This window comes from Myiozetetes cayanensis, unplaced genomic scaffold, assembly GCF_022539395.1.
Source record: "Myiozetetes cayanensis isolate MyiCay16 unplaced genomic scaffold, myiCay2020 scf1, whole genome shotgun sequence".
Taxonomy (NCBI): Eukaryota; Metazoa; Chordata; class Aves; order Passeriformes; family Tyrannidae; genus Myiozetetes; species Myiozetetes cayanensis.
In genome coordinates this window covers 33990467-34006853 of record NW_026086604.1, presented here as the reverse complement: position 1 = coordinate 34006853, position 16387 = coordinate 33990467, and the positions used below count along the sequence as shown (strand labels likewise).

General features: G+C 39.4%; 1 long non-coding RNA gene across 1 annotated transcript in view; it reads left to right on the top strand.

Annotated features, from left to right (window-relative positions):
• Nucleotides 1-16153, top strand: part of LOC126638839 (uncharacterized) — a 40510-nt gene extending 24357 nt beyond the window's left edge. The window contains exons 3-6 of the long non-coding RNA XR_007628701.1: nucleotides 6643-6767; nucleotides 10224-10345; nucleotides 14596-14694; nucleotides 15312-16153. This is a non-coding gene — a long non-coding RNA (uncharacterized LOC126638839). The remainder of the gene's footprint in view (nucleotides 1-6642; nucleotides 6768-10223; nucleotides 10346-14595; nucleotides 14695-15311) is intronic.
• Nucleotides 16154-16387: the final 234 nt, after the last annotated feature.

Genomic DNA, 16387 nt, shown 5'->3' with positions numbered 1-16387 from the left:
CTATTTACTGCTGTTCCTATATTTAAAACTGATAGGCTACACTTAGAGTAGCTGTTAAGATAATAACCAATGGGGGACAGATTGATATATAACTTAATATGCTAGCCTTTTAAAAGCTCTTAAAATAGTTCAAACCAATTTCAGCTTCAAGGTTTACACATGTGCAGCCTTATCATTTCTGGGGTGAAAATTCCTTATGACTTACTGAGCCTTTGAAGCCCAAGGTTATCACCTAAGACAATCTGACCTAGGAATACTGTATTTGCTAAATACCCTGATGTGTTACCTTTAAAAATCCTAACAAAACATGAGTTCCAGATATGGTTTTTTTCATCATATCAAAAATTATTCCTCCTTTCCCTTTTCTCTTCTACCCTTTTTAATTCTGAGCAGTTAGGTTTCATCACTGGGATTGATTTTTCACTCAACCTTATACTGAAAACTTGCTGAAGTAAAGTCAGCACAGAGATGCAGACCAAGACCCATTTTTGCAACCTCAGAATTCTTCATTCTTTTGTCAGGGCACTAGTCTCCTCTCAGGAACCAAACATGGGGCAAACCCACCATGTTGTTATGAACTAGATGAACATCATGTTGGTGCACAGATACAAATTTCTTGCCCAGAAGACACCTGGAGTCAATCTTTACCTCTGCTTTACCCTACCAGGACCTCAGAAAATATGCGGAGGAGCAGCACTAGGGAATTCCGTCACCACCTTTTTCCATGACAACTGACACTCCAGAAAAAAACATCAGGCTTTAAATTGTAGAAATGGAAACAGATTTTATCTTGGGAAAAGTCTGATTGGATCAACTTTACTGTATCAGAAGGTTTTAAAGAAGAAATTAGCTAAACACTTGCTGTCATTGCCACCTGCACTTCATGGCTGTGGCATAAGCAGCCCTGTTTGGGGACAAGCTACTTGGACTTTTGAACTCTCTCTTGTTTTTCGTTTGTATTCAATAATACTTGTGGGGAATTTAACCCATTACTACATGGTAAAGTGAAATATAAAGCTAGAGATGATCAAATACTGGAACACAATAGTCTATCTTCACTTTCTTAGCCCACAGCTCCTTCTTCTATCATTGCTATCATTATTCATCTATTCATTTCTTTCACCCGATTTTCAGATGCTCTGATCTCTGGCTTTCCCCTCTGGCTTGAACGGGAGCAGCCAACACCCAGCACTCAGGGTTTCTGATGAGACTGGCTTAAAAGGAATTGCTTCTCTGTCAATGCAACTGAGAGCACATTTTTCAGCTCCTTCTCTCTCGCACCCTCTTTTTCTCACCACTCATCCCCCTCCTGCTTTAGGGTACTTTGATGTGATAAGGTGCGATACACAGTTAATCTAAGCTGCTGTTTTAGAGTTGTTAGTGAGAGCTAGCTAACACATGCACTGTGCAGACATATTTTAGTATTACCTTTCCAGCACAATCAAGTCTGTCAAGAGAAGTATGGCTTTATTTTACAGTTTTCCATTATATTTAATGTTTTACACCTCAGGAATGTTTTATCAGTAGGGCATAAGTTGTAGGAGCAATTGAATTCGAATCAGATGCACAGTCTAACTCCACGTCCCCTATTAACTTTTTTATCTCCCTGCAGAAGTTGTTTCTGTCCATATTTTTATTTCAGCTGGGCTGAGTGGGAGAAAGAACTCTAAGGGAGGTCTTAGCAGATGGTTGTCACAAACTGCATACGGCAATTGAGAATTAGTGTGCAAGCATATGCAACCTGGTACAGTATGAAACATTCCAGCATATGAACACTGAAGTAAATCAAGCTTGGACAGGATTTTTTTTTTTTTATTATGAAAATTAGAATTTAGTTTCTCTTTTCATCTATGCATATGGATCTCAGGGCTTTGCAACATATGGGGTCAAACTCTGGACTTCAGTTTGACTCCTTGCAAACCTAGGTAGTTAAACTAAGTACAAATTTGATTCGCTAAGATTGATGTAAAAATAAAACATGCACAAATACAAACACAGCCATTATGTGTGTCTGTGTGCTTATAAGTATGAATATACGTGTATGTATAAAACACCTAATTTAAACTTCATTATTTCCCCTGCTCTGCACACTCTCTAAATAATCTGTGGAAGAAACCTAGTGAAGAAAAGAATGGAGAAGAAAGGCAGTTCCAAAAATTGTAACTTGAGTACATACATTGCTGGATTTTCTTTTTCTTTAGAGAAGCAGCACAGTTTCTGGAAAAACTGATTGGAACAGAAAAATATCAAGTGGGTGAGCAAACACCCTTTTGTAGGTCATGTTTTAAACAAGCAGGAGAAAGGTTTTTGGTATTTTGCCTTGAGATACAGCAATGTTCAGGCAGGTCTCAGCCTGAGCAGGGTTTCAGGTAGCATCTGTTCCCCCATGTCCTGCTTTCCAGGCTGCAGGAGTGACCCAGATCCAGGCTGGTGACACCCACTTCCCCTCACCTCCCTCCCCCCTGTTCTCTCTGTGCTCAGGGTGCAGAGCAGGAGAGCAGGGGAGGGGTTTCAGGAGTGAATTTTGCTGTGAGGGGGTCTCCTGGAAAACATACCTCGATTCTTTCTTAACCTTCCCACTTGCCCTTCTTGGTAAGTTATGGTGGACAAATAGAACTGAAATGGAGAGAGAGGAAAGAATGAAAACACTGGCACACAAGGAAATACTGAATTACATATTGGTCGACCAAAACACAAATCAACTCAAAACTACAGGAGTCCACCAACATGCACATAAATCATTTATAACGATAATCCAAGGCTAGGTCCAAATCTCATTAAAGTATATGAATCCTTAATCTATTTTGGCAAAAAAGAGCCAATACACATTTTTTCTTTTTATCATAAATTACAGTTCTGTGGCACTGTGCAAATATTACCAAGCTGTAAGACAGCTGTGCTCCATTAAAATGTGTAATGGTCGCTGATTTCTTACAGCACATGGTCATCAGGCTGAATCTACAGCCAGTAATTAGGAAGATGAAATGTTTAATTGTGCCTTAATTTTGATAAAATTTATCTGTCACACATCCCGTAGTCAAGCAGTATGCTCACAAATCAATGTCATCAGGCCTGAGCAAGAACTGAAGCACCACACTCTTGTTTCTGACAGATTCATTTGAATATCAAACTGCTCCGGATGAGCCACCAGACTGGCAAAACAAATAAAAACTTTCCTGATGAGCACAGCTCCTGTAGCACGTGTCTCACCACCTAGGCTAAAAGACACAGAGGTCAAAGCAAAAGGCAGATAGTTTTCTTTCATCTCTTGCTCAGCAAGTTCCCCGGGCACAGCAAACCACCTAAAATTTTTAAAAAGCAAAAAACTTATTGGCTACTTAATCAAGTCTCAAGGGCTGGGAGATGGTGGAGTCAGGCAGTGGTTTTCATTCCTTATTTCTTCCCCTCTTATTTGTTCTCCTGCTGAAAAATCATGCGAGGCAAAGCCAGTGCCCATTGTGTAGGCGAGAGGCAATCACTCACTTCCCTGCTGGCAGTACAGCAGTGCACATTACAGCAACCAGTCATGTGCAGATTATTACCACACATATGCATTATTATTTTTTTCTCTTTTTTTACACTGGAGTCCACATGGCATGTCAAAATGGTAGCACAATTCCTGAATAGTGTCCAGTTCAATTTTTTAAAAAATGCATGCTTTGCATTTAATACATCCAAATATGGGACCCATTTTGTTCATTAATTATTTATTCTTTCTTTCTTTCTTTTTCTTTCTTTCTTTTTCTTTCTTTCTTTCTTTCTTTCTTTCTTTCTTTCTTTCTTTCTTTCTTTTCTTTCTTTCTTTTCTTTCTTTCCTTTCATTCCTTTCTTTTCTTTCTTTTCTTCCTTTCTTCCTTTCCTTTCCTGTCACTTTCTCTCTCTCTCTCTTTCTGTTTCTCTCTCTCTTCCTCTCTTTTTCTCTCTCTCTTTCTCTGTTTCTCTCTTTCCATCAGACTAACAGCAACAGAACCCAAGATAGACCAACTCACTTTACCATGATTGTGGGCACAGTGGCCACTGCTCCAAAACGTTTCCTAATTGTTTTCAAAGAGTCACTGTTGATATTGCCCAGTGTGTTACTGGAGGATACAGCTGTAGCAGCTGTAGTGTAGTAGTACCCTGCTACAGGGATTGAACACAGCAGAACTGTGTTAATGAACATAAACCTTCCATTGCCTGAGGGAAAAGACAGTGCCTGTAATTTCAGATGCTATAGCTGATCCAGAAGCATTGATACATGATCTAGACAGACTCAGGGAAGGAAGGATAGTATTGGTCTTCCTGTGGGTCACAATGCAAGAGAGCCTACATGGTGGCATGAGTGAGAGCAATTATCACCTCCCTGATTTGGAGCAAAGCCACACCAATCCTCAGTTATTGTCATATGGTATTGGGGTTAGAAAGCTTACCACCATGTGTTCACGTGACCAAACCTCCTGGTATTTGGAATCTGGTTTTTCCCTTTTGCACCTATGAAAGGACGAGCTTCTGTGTGTCCTAGCAGACCAAGAGTCCCATTTTTGTTGCTCTAATTTACATCCCTATACATACAGCCATGTATTCTGCAGATAGTTGTAAAGAGAAGATTAATGAAAAACTGTCAATGAAGGCAACTTTGGTAGCACCTGTAATTCTGATAGCTAACTCAGATGAAAACTTAGGACTGTTTTTAAGGCAGAACATTGTATATAATGGGTTGCTTCCTAGTCTCATTTTGTCTGCAGTAGTCAGGTGTCGGTCCTTCTTCTAAATCTAAGAGCAGGGTTTGCTAACACACCCCATAACATCCTGTTAACTTACTCTCTGACTGTATTGCTTTTGCAGCTTTTCTACCATTTGTACCCTAGAATCTGAAGATCCTCTGAAATGATTGATCAAAGGTCGCAGTTGGGTTGTCCCATGAAACCTTCTTATCCCTCTCTCTGCTTAACCTTTGCATGAGTTTGATTTTTAAAAGTGTAAACAGATGAGCGACTAGAAAGTTAACATCTCTGCAGTAGCAGTCATAATTAAATGTATGAAAATGTTCCTGTCTTGTTTGTAATCACCTCACTGTTGCATTTCTGCTGTGAATATAAAATGTGTATTTCTTCTCTATGACCTCTCTGACACTGCCTCAGTCTTAATCTGAAGCATGCCATCTATATGAAATGAGTTATTTTGTCTCTGTTATAGAGTTCTCATATTCTTTTTCACAACCAGATCCCATCTTCAGCAAATGTTGGAAGATCAGAGACCTGGACTCTGTTTTCTTCAATAACATCTCACATAACATTTTGATTTAATTTTTCAATAAAATGTTAAATAATCGGATTTGCAATCTAAGAAGTAGTTACATTCTTTAAAAATCAGTTAGCTGCTGTGAGCAGGTCAGTTGTTGGGATTTTTTCCCTACTTAGAAACATACTTGCTGATAGATACTAACTGCTTATATCAAATAGAAAGTTCTCCCCTTTTTTTTGTTTGTTTGAGGTTTTTTTAAGACTACATGAATATTGAAGCTTCAAAATCTTGTAAAAATGTAATGGGTGACAAAAGAGCACAAAACCACCTAATGGTGTTTTATTCATCAAAAATCTTGCAATTTTGTCTGCAAAAACAACAGTAACTGAGGTATATAGTCTAGCTAAGCTCACCAACTCCTTATATCCCCAGATAAAAGCAAAAGTACAAAGATACTGATTTGGTGCTTCTAACCTATGAGGGAATTTTGATGTAAACAAGAATGTACTAGAATAGTCATTTGATGTAAAAAATCATTGAACACATACGCAGGATTTTTAACAGTGGAGAAAATTATGAGCTCCGCCATTCAGTCTCCTCTGGTTTTATTACTGTTATGCAACATTTGGATACACCCGTGTCCCACATGACAGAGCACTCTTAATAAACATTAGTTTGGAGTAGATGTAAGATCTTCAATTGTAAGTGCTGGAAAGGAAGGCTGGAGATAATTCATCACAGCTTTTATTTCATCAACCTCTTCTGAAATGTTCTTGTTGTCCTTTATTCCCTCTTATATTTCACAACAGTACTGGAGGCTGTATTAAAAAAAAATTATCTTATTTTTAATAATTTTTCAGTTTTGTTCGGTTTGGTTCCAGTTCTTTGATGTTAATGAGATTACAGATTTTAATAGTGATTATGACAGTGTTAGCAGCCTGTAATCTGTCAAATCCTTCTGAAGTCTGTTTTAGCTAAGGTTTCTTACATAATTGTCTGTTTTACTTATTTAGTTTGTTAATTATATGAACTTAGTGCCTTTTTGTAACATCTCAAGAGATAAAGCTGGCAATCAAAATATTTTTGATTACCAATTTTAATTTTAAGATCTTTGACTTAGTCAAACATAAAGTTATAAATCCCTTCTGAGGCAATCAGACAGGCAGGTAACTGTGTTGCTACTATTAGTGTTATCAGAAGATGATAGTCCTTCTTTTTATTTTTTGGAATTGTGTGTGGTTTTTCACCAGACAATCCACAACAGGGGGTTCGGTGGGGGAAATTTTGAACTCAGCGTGAATAAACTCTGTAGTAGTTTCTTCATGGGTTTCTAGACTGATGCAAATGATCTGTAGACAGAACACTAAAAGTTTCATTGTCGAGGAGCTACAAAGATCTTTTATTATTTATTTATTATAGTACCTTCCTGCACAGATAATGAAAAATGGGTGCCTGCCACAGACAGGTCACAGCCTGGCTTTCTGAAGAGACAAAACAGATGACGGAAGGAGACAAAACAGATGATGAAAAGAGACAAATTGTGGGTAAGTGAGGAAATGGGAAAAAAAGTATGTTTTACTGTGTAAAAAATAGACTCCTCTCCCTCTGCTTAGTCATTGTCAAGTGGCATTCTTCTGCTGACATTGTGTTAAAAACTAATTGTAAAGATGAAAATACAGGAGCATAGCATGGCAGATTTCTGGATTTAGACAAGCTTTTCCCCAAGCATAATGAGTGCTGTTAAGAAGAGAGTAATGATGCTCATTGTCGAAATCACTGAATTTTTCAGACAATATCAGCACTTTCAATGCAGTAGTCTGTGATCTGTGATTATCCTTCCAAACCCTGAAGTGTGAATTCCATCTGATAACTTCCAATTAAAAACAAGATGCTCCTGTAACCATAAATATGATCATTCTGCAATTCAACTAATGTCAAAGCTAATGCCTTTAGCTATTCCTTTGCACCATTCTAGTCCAGTTTCAGTTTACAAGGGAAACAATCAATGTGAAATACATCAAATACTGGCTTGGGCTAGTTTGTGTCCATCAATCTTGCTTGCATATTATGTCTCTTCCTCTGTCTTTTTCTCCCAACTGGCAGAATATGAGAATACTGGTATTCCCATGGGAGGCTCGTTTAAGGTCAATGAAGTGCCAGTGGATGCAGTAAGCTTCTTTAAATACCAGCAATGGCAGAAATGCTGTAGGACTGTAAACTCTGTGATGTTAAAAATCAGTGCTTGTCTAGTTTTTGTGTTTGCAAATGGGGTAGCACAACAGTACCTCATTGATCAGGAGATGCATGCAAATTGATCATCAGTAATGTAACGATGTTATACATACCTACATTTCACTTGGTAGTAGCTGAACCAAAAAAAGTCATTAAAATTCAGCAAACATGATAAAATAGTCTGTAAATGAGCATATGAGAGGTCATAGCTGTCACAGCCAATATCCTAGTCTTCCTTCAGAACAGTTCATCGTCCTGCTAAAATACCAATGGAAGGAAAAAAGCCAAAACTATGTAGCTTTAAATCCTCACCTATTAGGGAACTTTTTAACTAATTTTTTTGCAAGACCTCAGGAAACCAGTATCAATTTGTCACTAGAATGAAAGGTGAAATATACGGGAATGACTGCAAAGTGTAGAAAGTTCACTTCAAAATCATTTGAAAGGCAAAAAATGTACTGCTTACATAAAACTCAAATTAGTCATTTTACAATTGTCTTTTAGCATGTTTTCCTTACCCATATCCTGTGGTCATTCCTTTATACATAAAAGTACTACTATTAAGCTACATATGTATGCAAGTACCAGTATTAAGAAACTAGTGATAATTGATGTCCTTTTTTTGTATTAATTTTTTTACTCATCTAATCAGAGAGGAGGAATAATGCAATGTAATTAGAAGACCTTGAAGCCCCCCAAAGAGTGAAAAGACGTTTCTAATAATTTGCAATTAAGTAAACAACTTTCCCTGTTTGTAGCATCAGCATACAACATTTCACATGCTGAAAAAATCTACAAAACATCAACTGTTTTTAGAAAAGCCCTTAGAAAGAGGGGTGAAGTGATGAACATAAACTGTTCATCCATTTCTATTTGGGATTTATTTCTTAGCACCCTGGTTTAGAAGGCTACAAGCCAATACTTGGTTGTAGTCCAACAACATCCCACATCCTCCAGGCAGATGATTTTACATTATAATAAATTAATATATTTTAAAACAAAAACCACACAAGAACCTAAAAAGCCCTCTGCCAAATAAGGTGCCCTTACTTCTAGGCAGCATTTGAAGCCTGGGACAGAAAGGTGCAGAGTACTCTAATTTTAAGGAACATGCTTAAATTCAGGATTTTCTGGATTATCAGAAACTGGCACGACCCCAAATATCTGAAAGCTGCTTCCTCAGAAAAATGGGCTCCACAGTACTGACAGCAGGAACAAAGCCTCATCTCCAGCCTGCGTAACGCAGTGTCCATCTGGACTGTGGCCACGGTGGCAAGTGACGGGGGCGAGCGTAGGAGTGGGTCCAGCCTACAGGTCCCCACTCGACTGAGCCGGTGGAAGTGCACCTCAGCAGAGGAGGCTCCGCCTGGGCCAGCCAATCTGCCTCTCTGCAGTTGTATGGGCTACATACCATAACGCCACAAGCTGCCATACTGCCGCCTGCGCTGCTCTCCCCCAGCAGCGCCTGCCTCTGCAGTTTCACCCCGACCGTGGAGGGGGAGCAGTGGGTTTGTCCTAGAAAAGGACAAAAACCCCCTCAGACCTGTTGGACCATTTCTTACCAGCTGTAAAAACTGAAAGTAAGGAGGCAAATGCAAACCTCACGGATCAGTTCCCTGGTTACAATAAAAACACGTTGAATTTATGCTCTATCTTAAGTCAGGCTCGGTGTCTAAACTCCCAACCTGCCTGGTGAACGTGACATTGCCCAATCCAACGGTGTGTATCTGCCAACGTATCTGCCATAGAATCGCAGCGTTGCTTTCAGGGAGCACTGTTAAATTTGTCGTATGCGCAATAATTGGCTTTTGTTTGAGCTTCTTGGACCAGAAAAAAACACACAACTTCTCCTGCGCTGACCCTGGGCACCAGCCATATTGAAGAGTGAAGGGTTGTTGGCCTGCGGTGCCAACATACTCCACCTTCACGGGGAGGCCATGCCCCTCACGCTCCAGCAATGCCAGACGGCGCTCGGATGAGGCGGGCTGGGTCTGGCAGGTGGCGGCACAGGAGGTAGTAAGTGAGAGCAGCACAGCATAACTAGCTGTAGCATAGCAGTAGAATAATATTCTCGCGTCCTCAAAACTGTAGGAGTGTTTTTGACATTGACTGCTTCCAATACCTAACAAATATGAGATCATGGCTTCTGGCATAAAAGGGACAAATTCGTAGCCATGCCAGTAGGACTGCCAGTGGTGGGAGGAGGTGTCACCTACCCTGTCCCAACAGGTAGTCCATTGACTTCAAACCAACATCAATTTCCCCTCTGTATGCTGTCCCAAAATACTTTATATTCACCCAGTCTACACCCATGCAAGCCAGCAGTTCCCCCAAAGGCATCTTTCATCCCTTTCTTTTGAACAGGGAAGGGCAGTGTGGTATGCAACCCCCTAGGTTGGCTTTGTTTGCTGTTTTAACTCTTTGCAGTAAACAACCCTTTGTTCTCAAAATGTGTTCCTTCTAAGAAACACAGATCTGTGGAAGCAAATCAGCAAAAACTAAAATATGAACAGAGGCAGATGAGCTTACAAGCACTGGGCCCAAACAGCCAGACAACTTCACTATGCAATAAAAGTCCATGAATAATTGATTTCACTAGCTGAAATGAAGATTCGTTTTTGAAAAGCTGGTTTTGGTACCAAAAATAGAAATACACTGGACTGGAAAATGTTGCAGTGCAACATTTTAACAAAGTTGTCCTCCAAAATGTGTACAAATGCCCCATTTTCTAATTATGAATATTTCAACACCTAACGTTTTTTTGCCAGAAAATCATTGTCTCTGCCAGCTAGTTTAAAGAAGAACAAGTTTGATGCAGGAGTTTACACTCTGGAGGATCTATCTATCCCATCAGTAACTGTCTGTGATTCATGGGTGAGACTGCCAGAAGGTAGGATTAAGCGAATGGCTCTAAACTTCAGTGACACATATTGTTCTGTTGGATGCATGCCCAAAAAACAGAGGAGAGAGTGTATGTGTGTATGTATGGGAGTGTGTGTGTAAAAAATGTTGCAAATTCATATAATCATGATGATCTTTGCATTGTTTCTTCGATACCAATGGAAAAATAGGTATATTTGAATTCAGTGCTGTAGTGAGAATATATGAACTGTGTTTTATGACTCCTCCAGACTAATTTGGCCTTTCATTTTGTCAACACAGTGGTGAGATGCTGAGGTACAAAGAACATGTCAGAAATGTACAAGTATAGTAATAGCAGGATGACTGAGACATTCTGTTTACATCAGGTAGCAGGGAAGGGCATCAGCCAGTGGGGATTTTGGATCACTTCTATACACTCTAACTGAAACAAATGAAAGGTCTGAAAGGTCTTTCATTCTGTTATTTGGTGTCTAAAGCAAAGAGACAAAATGACATTGATTGAAAAAGCTAATTTCTGGCTGTTCCTGTGCAAAGAATTCTCCCATCAAGACAGTATGGTCTAGGCAGAGGAAAACAAGTATGCCAATGGAAGGTCATCTGGGAGTTTGCCAGAAAACCAATACATGACCCATAGGAACTTCATCCAGAGAAATTTTGGTTTATCCTAAAAAATCCACTTGCAAAATGGAAACTGGCTGCTGTTTTCACGGTTTTGCTGCTAATTCATTCCATTTCCACTTGCAAAGCTTCATCGGTATTGACTGTACTGAGTTTGCTTTTGAGATCAGGGTAGCAGCAGCTGTGTGATTCTCTCCTCTCATGGTTAGTACGGAAACATTCAGCAGGAAAGCCTGAGGAATTGTGTTGCACTTTGAGGAAGCAATAAAAGGAAGGGAAGAAGGGTAAAGCAAATGACAGATAAAACCAATGAGACCCACCCCTTTTGGAGAATGAGCCAAATGTGAATAGAGCAGAAAAAAGGTTAAAGTCTGCAGAAGTTTGAAAGCTAATGTGCAGCTCTGGGCACAGGTTTCTACATTTCTTGCACTTTATGCTTCTCCCTTCTGAATCCTTCTGCTAGCAAGTATCATACATTATTATCAACTTCTGTGTTACCATGGAGAGAAAGAGAGACAGGGAGAGAATGAATGAAAAAAGAGAATGATGAAGAACAATTTATTTACAAAAAAAACCTCTTTGCTTTTAGAGACATTTGTCTTTGAAGGTACAATGGAATCACTCAAAACCAGCTCTTTACTTTTAATGGAAAATTGGCATTAAAAAGTATTTTTAAAGTAATCGCATAGCAGAAAGGTACTTCTGAAGAAATTCCTTGCAGTTATGGAGTTATGTAATTGTGATTTTGGCCAAACGACACTCTGTTCTGCAGAAATATGATAAAAGATATACAGTGGTTCTCTGGGCTTTTTATCTTCTAGAATTCTCAACTGAATTTCTTTAGTTCCTAAGTAAGAAGGCACTGGGCATTTGTTGCTATTTATAAATACAATTTCTGCAAATGTAATCATAGACCTGAAAAGAAAAAGTTATATTCTTTCTGGTTTGAGTATCACTACAAACAGAAAAAGGGCTGAAAGGCATATTCTGTTCCTAATTTACCTCCATGCAATGCCATAAAATTCAGATAATCCAGAATGCAAGACACAAGCAAAAATCCATTTTGTACTGATATCTGCACTAATACTTCAGTGAGTATGAAAAGAAAGAGGAGTCAAAATCATAGAATCATAGAATCAACCAGGTTGCAAAAAGACCTCTGAGATCAAGTCCAACCCTTGATCCAACACTGCCGTGGTTACTGGACCATGGCAGTCAGTGCCACATCCAGTCTCATCTTAAAAACCTCCAGGGATGGAGAATCCATCACCTCTCTGGGCAGCCCATTCCAACGTCTGATCACTCTCTCTGTAAAAAATTTCTTCCTAATATTCAACCTAAACCTCCTCTGGCAGAGCTTAAGCCTGTGCCCTCTTGTCCTACTGCTGATTGCCTGGGAGAAGAGACCGACGCCCACCTGGCTACAACCTCCTCTCAGGGAGTTGTAGAGAGTGATGAGGTCACCCCTGAGCCTTCTCTTCTCCAGACTAAACAACCTCAGCTCCCTCAGCCTCTCCTCATAGGATTTGTGCTCAAGTCCCTTCACCAGCCTGGTTGCTCTTCTCTGGACCTGCTCCAGCACCTCAATGTCCTTCCTGAACTGAGGGGCCCAGAACTGGACACAGCACTCCAGGTGTGGCCTCACTGGCACTGAGTACAGTGGAAGAATCACTTCCCTGCTCCTGCTGGCCACACTGTTCCTGATACAAGCCAGGATGCCATTGGCCTTCTTGGCCACCTGGGCACACTGCTGGCTCATGTTCAGCTCTTCTTTTTGAAGAACTCTTCTTTTTTGATAAAATACATGTGGTTCTTATTCAAAGTAGACAAAGATGTGATGCACAACAAGGTTCTTGATCTAGAATGAAATCAAGCTTTATGATGCAATGAGATTACCAGGTCAGTTTTATTACTTCCTGTGGGAATCATGCCTTCTCTTGTCAGCATATTTACAAATCATAGAATCATAGAATCATTTTAGTTGAAAAAGAGCTTTAAGTTCATTGAGTCCAACCATTATCCTGACAACGCCAAGTCCACCACTAAACCATGTAAACACCTACAGGGATGGTGACTCCACCACTTCTATAGGCAGCTTATTCCAATGCCTGAATATCCTTTCAGTGAAGAAATTTTCCATAATAACCAATCCAATCCTTCTCTGGTACAACTTGAGGCCATTTCTTCTTGTCCTATCTCTTGTTACTTGAGACAAGAGACCAATCCCCATCTCACTGCAACCTCCTTTCAGGTAGTTGTAGAGAGCAATATTGTCCCACTGAGCCTCCTTTTCTCCAGGCTGAACAACCCCAGCTCTCTCAAGCTGCTCCTCACAGGACTTGTTCTCTAGACCCTTCACCAACTCCCTTGCCCTTCTCTGGGTATGCTCCACTGTCTCAGTGTCTTTCTTGTAGTGAGGGGCCCAAGATTGGGGTGGGCTGAACACAGGATTTGGAGTGGGGTCTCAAACGTGGTGTACTCAGCACTGCAGAGTACAGGGAGAGTGCTGAGTACAGGGAAACAATCACTGCCCTGGTCCTGCTGACCACAGTATTTGTAATGCAAATGTAGGCAAGTACTTGCATTTGCCTACAATTCTGCACTAATAAATTTTTTTAATGTAAAATATTGCATTTGGGATAATAACTATTTTATTAGGAAATAAGTAATGCAAGTTTGACTAGAGTGTTTTACTAAGATTGGGCTCCATGAGTGTACGTTGATTAAAATGTCACATACTGTAGCTGATAGATCTAGTCTGGTATTTGTTGAAACACTACATTCATCGGGTGATGAAGCCCTGCAATAAAGGGAAACTAATGGAAGCAATTAAGAAAGAACACCTGTCGGTGGAAGACTGCAACCCCTATATTGACCATAGCCAGAAATTGTTCCCAGTTGTTATTCACAACAATGGAAGACCTCTGCGCTGTGAATGCAGGCAATGATGGACTGCAATAAAATTTGCAAATGAGTTTTCACATTGTCCCATAAAATTCTATGACTTTGTCAATCTGTGTTGACACAGACCAACACATGGCTAAGCAATGAAATGATGGAAGAAAGGTCCTAATTGCTGTTGTTGGTGAAAAGTATCTTTGCGCTTCTGGAGGACCTGGGTCCAAATTTTCCATTCGTCACAAATGGGACTGGGTATATTGGTTCTATTCTAATCACTGGTGGAAGTTTAGCCTGATGAAGCAGGTTAGGTCAGCTAGCATTCTCCATTCCACATCCAGGACCACACAACAAAGTTATTTGTAAGTCAGCCACAGCAGCAAAGTTGTAAGGAAAATGTCTTTCTGCACTACATGGCATTAGCCAGCAGATAACACAGAACTGCACGTTTTACTAGCAACACATTTTACTTGTTACCTGAATTATTGATATGAACTGTCCACAAAAGGATCACCTTTTGACTTTAAGAACCAGAGGGATTGTTAGAAAGAGTTATTCAGGTAAAAGCATGTGCTTCTCTTCCAGTTCTCAGTTGGACAATAAATATTTGACACCCATTTTAAATCCTCAGCTTTCCCTGTGAAAATAAGGAAGGGAGGAAGATGCAGTAACAGTGTTAGAGAGGGAGGAAGGGTTGTGGGGAGAAAAGCAAAAGAGATGCTAAGAGGAGTCTGTTTGCAGTGTCATCCACAGACTCAGCACACTGTAATGCATGGGAACGATGAAAGACCTATGAACACCAGATCTTCCTGTCCTTCAAATGACCATGGTGTCAGCAAGGTAGGATTGGCACAAGACCTCACGTAGAAATCAGAGAAGTCAGTCAAATGTTACTTTTAAAATTCTTATCACCAACACATCACAGAAAAATATTCCTCCTAGTTTTTAATTGTGCAACTGTTTTTTAAAATTATTATTGTTATTCTGTAAAATGTATATTGCAATTGTTTTAGATAGAACGGGCAATTCCATTTCCCTTAAATATTCTTCCCCTTACTGCTGTAATGTAACTAAATGAGACTATTTCATGCCTTCAAAAAAGCCCAACCACAGAATGAAGGTTTAATCAATAGACTTAATCTAATTCCATAATGATGAGCTGACTCTCTTCAGGACCTAATTTTCTGTTCTCTACAGATAGTAGAACTAAATTTTTTTGTCAGTGCAACTGTTTACATACAATAAGACACAAATGTATATGTAGAAATTGATCAATTAGAAATCTATTAGAAAAATATAAATTGTAAAATAATTAAAATTAAAACAATGCTGGGGTTGCTTGAGTAGAATCCTGCACCCGTAATTTAGATGTGATTTTCAGAAAGTAGATAATTACTACTACATTTCATTCTCTCTCCTCTTCTCTCCATCTTCTCTCTTTTTATTTCACTTTTTAGGAACCAGGTACAGAAGAAGTTTCTGCAGATGTGCTCACAGTCTGAGATATTCCACAGGACCTTTTGATTGAGTAGACTGCTTCTGAGAATAGCTTTTACTCATAATGTAGAAAGCATCGGAAAGAGGTACTAAGACAATGATCTCTTAATTATTTATTCAAAGCCTAACAGTGTAGAAGAAACATGCTTCTCACTCTGTGTTTCAACCAATCCAAAGCATGCAAGGCTATACCTGTCTGGTAATTGTAAAATTTTCACACAGAGTAATACAACATTTTATTGAATTTGTCTGAAACTGTGTCTTAAATTCCCACTAACTTTGAACAGGAAAATAAAGGGTTCCTTGGAAGAAAAGTTTTCAATAATGAGGAATTCAAACAACAGATTTACTGAAGGTTCTGTGGTATGAATATGTATATATGTATGTATGTATGTATGTATAAGGATTTTGTGTTTCCTCTGCATTAGTCTTTTCTTGTAGCAAGCTATGAAAGTGAGAAATAGTAGAAGGGAAATTAACATGTTCGCTTCCTTCTCCAAATGGAGAAATTCTTCATGCATTTTGTGAGATGAGACAAGTGCACAAACAGCTGTGGACCAGTCAGCACTGCACCCATTCAACAGAGAACTCCAGACACAGGCAGTCTGGAAAGCAGATCTTAGCAGTGCACAGCAGCAGCACATGGGCAACAGGCACAAGTCATAATGAGGAAAACTGAAATGAGATACCAGGAAGCAGTGGCCTTTTGAATTAATTTCCTTCCTAAAATGTTCTATGACTTTTTATGAGTCTACAGAGACTCAAGTTGCTGGAAAGGGAAAGCCGTGCCCCCACACTTACAATAGAATTTCTTTTAAAAATCAGGAACATCACCCTTTTCTTGAGTCACTGTGAAACAAATGAAAATGGTGTTTATAATGTAACAATCTGCCTATCTGTTCATGTCCACAAAGTTTGTTGCAGTTAGGAGGAAGATGAAGCCAAATTACTCACTGTTAATGCTTGAAATAAAAAAAAAGACTGAATATGAAGCAAGAAAATAATACAAAACCCTCTCTTTTCGAGAGAGGGAGAT